General features: G+C 34.9%; 1 pseudogene; it reads right to left on the reverse strand.

The window, feature by feature from the left end:
• Positions 1 to 3,226: 3,226 nt before the first annotated feature.
• Positions 3,227 to 4,331, reverse strand: LOC109056500 (annotated as a pseudogene).
• Positions 4,332 to 6,252: the final 1,921 nt, after the last annotated feature.

Below are 6,252 nucleotides of genomic sequence, written 5' to 3' on the forward strand. Positions count from 1 at the left end.
TTAATCGAAACATGAAAATTTGATACCGGCATATCCCTACTCTACCCTATATGTTAATTTTGAAATCCATAACTGTGGCTTTAAGACATAAATTGCTTAGAATTTAGCCATTTTCATCATGTGAATTAATATCAACATAGTAACACAGAGGCTCAGTGGGTGTCATTGTTACCTCAGAGCAATAAGGTCTCTGGTTGGATCCCAAGGAGAGCAAGGATGGAGTGTTTCCCCTGCCTGTGGCTTGAGATGGTGGGATAGGCAAAAACATTAAGAAAACATTCAGAAACAACATATTCAAAATTATAGAATGGAATGTTCCTCTAATGTTCGCATTAATCTATGTGAGAGCTCATCTTACACTCAATGTTTATGTGACGTCTCTGTCACGGTTCGTGAAGGGATGAGGTAGGACTCAAAGATGCAGGAAATATGGGCTCTTTATTAACAGAGAAAAAAAAATACCAACAAAACTACCCCTAGGGAGAAAGCAGGCAGGCAGACCAAAATAGGGCACAGCACGGGACACAGGATCAGGCAGAGCAGGACCAGACAGAGAACAACACAGGTATATGAACATGTACATACAACACATACTACCAAGATGATCTGATCATCTTAAACAAGTCATATCCTCTGGGTCTGAGTGCAGTTATTGGATAGCATAGTGTAGTAAGATTGGAGATTAATCCTAATAAACATGACGTTACAGTAAAAATATTACAATACATTTAACACAGTGCATTTTTATAATTTCAGCAGAGTGCAGATGCTTGTTTATGTCAGGACTGTGGCGACAGCAGCACGGGCAATCGTTTAGCTCACCCACATTATGTAATCTATAACGGAAAAAAAAAAACTTATTGTTTTTATGAGATGTTGATATTACGAGAAAGAAATATGTTATTTTAAGGAGATAATTATGTCGTTTTAACGATGTAACATATCGTTATTACGAGAAAATATGTCATTGTAATGACATAACATCTCGTTATTATGACGTTAGTTGAAAAAATAATATGTGTGGAAGCAATGCATCACCGTATACTTGTTTGTTAAACAGCAAATAAGCTCCCCGTATACCAGAATCTGTATGGTGCGGGACTCGAACCAGCAGTCATAGCGGTATGGGGTCAAACACTCTATAACAAAAAGGCTGGACCATTGCCTCCAACTTCTGAAGCTGCACAGCTTTTACACGCTCTCTGACTGTTGGAAATTGGAAATTGGAAATTAAATTACTCAAAGCTAATTGATGAACCGGCACTTATTAATATACATAAAAGGTAAATAGAAAACAATTCAACCCGGCGCTCCGGTGAGATAAGAACTCGTAGTAGGTGCTCTGGAAATGGGGAAGCAGAATAGAATAAAAAAAAAACACAGGTCCCAGGCACTCAAAAAGAATTCAGGTGGAGAAGGTAAACGTTAAAAAGCCTTTATTGTGGTATGGCCTATATCAAAATTAAAAAGCCAAAAAATAACAACCCCAATTTTCTTCCTCAGGGCAAAGTGATAATCACAATTATGTGATAATCCCCACAACATGTCGGCTTTTTAATTTTGATATTGGCCATACCACAATAAAGGCTTTTTAACGTTTACCTTCTCCACCTGAATTCTTTTTGAGTGCCTGGGACCTGTGGTTTTTTTCATTCTATTCTGCTTCCCCATTTCCAGAGCACCTACTACGAGTTCTTATCTCACCGGAGCGCCGGGTTGAATTGTTTTCTATTTACCTTTTATGTATATTAATAAGTGCCGGTTCATAATATTCAATTAGCTTTGAGTAATTTAATTTCCAATTTCCAACAGTCAGAGAGCGTGGCCATCTAGAGCACACCAGCGAATGATTGTGACAGTCTCTTTCTGATGACTCATACACATCTGTCTGTCTTATAATAGCAATTAAACTGATATGAGTGGTGTTGAATATGTGGGATTAAACTCATGCAAGTTGTAGAGCTTTGAGATCCTCCAAGCTATTTAATAAGAATTCATTATTAATATCAATCCCCTTAATATACATCAGTGACATTTTTTTCTTTTTCCTGTTTATCACTAAAATGGGCTAACTCTGTTAGATACAAAATATAATTTTTGTAATGTCAAATGATTATATAAATATAAAAATAGTGTGTCAAATATGGATTATAATCATTTACAAATCTAGCATCTTATAGTGTTACCGATGAAATATAACGTTATGAATTCTGCGTTTGTTTTTATTCCTCTTGTGCAAAACTCACAATGCACATATATAGTTGTTACCATGGTAGTTTATTCTTCAATGTGTGTTCACATTTATGTGGTCTGTAAATCAAATGATGTAAAAATACTTGTTTACTTTAAAACAAAAATTCACAATCAATAACCACTACTGTTTGCATCAACATATACAGAATTATTACAGTTTTGAAAGACAAACGTACATGTCTAAGCATTGTTTATAAAATAAGAATACGCCTAGATTGCATAATATCACATATATTTGTCTGCAACATTAGCACAAATGCAATCAAACAGTACAGACAATCAAAAAATTGTTGCTGTTTTAAAAACTAATATCAGGTGAATGTAATGTTGCCTTTCAATGTCTGTGTTAATCTATTTAGATTAATAAATGAATGAACACAGAACTTTTCTTTTCTAATTGAATTCATGTACATGTATTATAAGAAATGGTTCATATTCATCAGTATTTGTGTCTGTGTGTTGTGGCTGGTGTGTGACTGCATTTACACAGTGATTATAAAGGAGGAGGGTCCTTGCTCCTGCTGAAGAATGAAAACCGGAGGTTCAGTTTATGCTCCAGCAGCTCAGGAGGGAGAAGTAACAGCACAAGCAGTGATTTCACCTGAGAATGAGCTAATTAAATTGCATTGCATTGCATTGCATTAGCACTATCGATTCATGGTTTTGCACTGGGTGAGTCATAATCAGTTAAACATTGCTTAAGACTGCAGCCAGTATTGTGTCTCACAGCATCACTTTTTATTGTTCTACAGGTGAACAAAATTTGAGTTGATCTTTATTGGGTTACTGATTAATACTGTTCAGTAATACGAATTTAGTAATAATGAGTCATTTCAGGCAGGAAAACTTTCGCAAGTTACTTTGAGTTTATTGAAACACAAGTTATCTTTAGTGGTATGGTTCCTTATGGGGGTTCTCGCTCCATAATTATTTGCACATATGAGAGCTTCAGCCTTAATAAAATTAATATAACTTTTGTTTTGCTCATTTATTAAATTGTAATAATAATTAAATAATGTAAGTGATAATACAATATATAATAATAATGATTCAACTTGTCATGGATTCACATGAGTTCACTTACCATGTATGGCTTGGCCATTGTATTTTTGTGGCATTCATTCGTGTCCCACTGCAGAAATTTTTGTAATGCATGCAAAATGGTATATATGACAGCATAGATGGAAAATGAGAGTGTGGGATTTTCAATTATAATCTCCTCTTTGGTCAATAATGTGCAGTAATCACAAACTTGATTACGTCTTACTCTTGATTGCACCCTCAAAATCATGTAGGCCTACATCAGTTGTTCCTCTGGCTTTATAGAGAAATTCATTAAATCCAGGCAATGACAACAGTCTCTCTGCTATGCCAATGATTGTGCTCATTTCCTAATTCCTGGCTCTCTTGGAAGCTGTTGATTCATAGCCCATGCATTGCTTGCAATCCATACTTTGTCTTGGATGTTGTATATGGCTGCTTTGATGAATTTGCTTGCGTATTAAAACTACAATAACATTGCTGTTGAGCATATCAATCGTTTTAAAGTTTAGACTGTAGTTTGCGTTTGGACTTAGACACTCTTGATAGGCCAAACAAATGCCAGTATTGTTTATATACTCATTAAACAGCTTTAGTCCATCTGAACTATAATCATCTTGGCTACCAATAAAGGCGACCCAGTTCCATCCAAACCACAGTATGAGGTGAATAATCATCTCGATCAGGTCTTTGTTGCTAGGCATTGTTCTTACAAAAGAAGGATACTGAAATTTATTGCTTAACGCAGAGGTAGAAGTGCCATAATTCACCTTTGAAAGAGAAGACATTTGTATATATGTAGTAACTTGGAAGTCCTCAACAAAAGGTAGGAAGCAAGTGTGCAAGTATTTTATTATGTATACTAGGGGTGTGACAAGACACTTATCCCACAAGACAAGACGAGACATGAGACTGGGTTCACGAAAACGAGACAAGACAAGATTTTTAGATTTTTTTTAAAGAAATCCTCAACGACTTAATATATAGGGGAAAGTTGTCTTTTATTCAACTGAAAAACACAAAATGCAAAAAATGTAGAAGCATTTTGAAATCCACTTGTGCTTTATGAAATTAAACTTATATTATATATCTACATAATATAATATATCTATTATATGCAGCAATGAACAACTTGTAAACTAGAGCTGCACGATTCTGGAGAAATTGAGAATCATGTTTTTTTATGTACAAATTAGAGATCACGATTATCTCACAATTCTGAAGAAAAAAAAAGATTAGAAAACTAAACAAAATAAAATAATTTACTAGTGGTTTTGACAAAAAGCCTTTATAAAATATATTAATTTGAAAAAAAAAAATGGAGTCAGAGTCTCAATTCATAAAGACTTCTCCCGAATGAATGATTCAATGACAAATACTTTTTTTAAACAGGCAGTTGTCGCCACCTTGTGGCGGAAGAGTGTAAGCGTTACAATACATACAGTTACAATACATACTTTCGTTTTGAACACTACTGCAGAGAATAAGTGTTTATACCCAAACTATAAACGTTTATCCCATTACTTATGTTAATTAAATGTCTGTAACACAGAAATAATGATGTGTGGTTGAAAAGACTTTTTGTGTTGCTCTTTCTGGATCAGCAGCAGCCTGAATGATTCATTAACATGGGCAGCAGCGACAAAACATGCTTCTCAGCTCCACTGACGCTCGCAATGTGAAACAGTTGTAATAGACATAACTGAATCGTTGTCTTTCAGGAATACGATTGCATGTGTGTTTGAATTGAGATCGCGATCTTTAAATGATTAATTGTGCAGCTTTAATGTAAACTGCAAATTGTTTTGCGAGGATAAGGTCACGTTCTCGCGAGACCAGCTGGATCTCGCGGGACACATCGGATCTCGTGAGATCTCGTCACATCCCTAATATATACTGTATACAAAGAAACAATTTGGTGTAAGGTCCATTGTGATCAGTGGTGCAATAGTTCTTGTACTTCCATATGGTCCTGCTAAAGCAATCACTTTAGGCTGATAGAGTTTTGGTATTAGAACAATAGTCAAAAATGTCATAGCCCAGAGAAACACTGGGCAGAAGAGTTGTAGAATTGAGATACAGTGAAGAAAGCAGTCGAATACGCCACAGAATCAATAACTTCTCTGTGAAATCTTGTGAGAAGCATTCAGATACGGGGCAGAATTCTGTTAAAGCTCATATCAGAACAAACGCCTCTGATGTGGAAACCGGGAAAAACACTGTTCAATACACACAAAACACCACCATTCAACATGGAATTAACAGTAAAACTACAGAAACAGCTTGTGTCAGAAATAGTCTAATGTTTTCGAGTGATTTTAAATGCTTCACACAACTTTTCCCAGCACTTCAAAGCTTTAAGTATTACCAAATTTGAAAGTTATTTTTAATGTGAAGATATTTGTTCATCCTTCATAGCCCCCCCCCCCATGTTTAAACTAAAAGTTGCATAGTAACTTTTAAAAGCAAACAGTTATTTAAAAATAAAAAAAAGATATTGAATTACCACTAGTAGATGGCTGCAGAGATGTATATATAAACATATATATATATATATATATATATATATATATATATATATATATATATATATATATATATACATATTAAATTATATTTAGACATTAATGACAGTAATAAAAGTTAATTTTATCTGCATCTCAACCAGACAGCACAAGTACATCTGTAAGACGTCTGCTAAAGATCTGGGAAACATCTGCTGTGTACTCTGATAAACGTCTGTTTTACATGCTTTCTAATAAATGTCTATTTGACATCTGACAGGAAACGTCTTAGAGACATATTGCAGATGAGCACACACTCTTAAAAATACATCTTGCATATGTAAATGCAGACATCAAATAGCATCTCTGAGAATCAGAAAAAAGTTCTCCTGGAGGGACTAGAAATCGTACAAAATGGCATGTAGCAGGATGACTAGGCCAAGCTCCTGCAACA

Source organism: Cyprinus carpio, chromosome B8 (genome assembly GCF_018340385.1).
Source record: "Cyprinus carpio isolate SPL01 chromosome B8, ASM1834038v1, whole genome shotgun sequence".
NCBI lineage: Eukaryota > Metazoa > Chordata > Actinopteri > Cypriniformes > Cyprinidae > Cyprinus > Cyprinus carpio.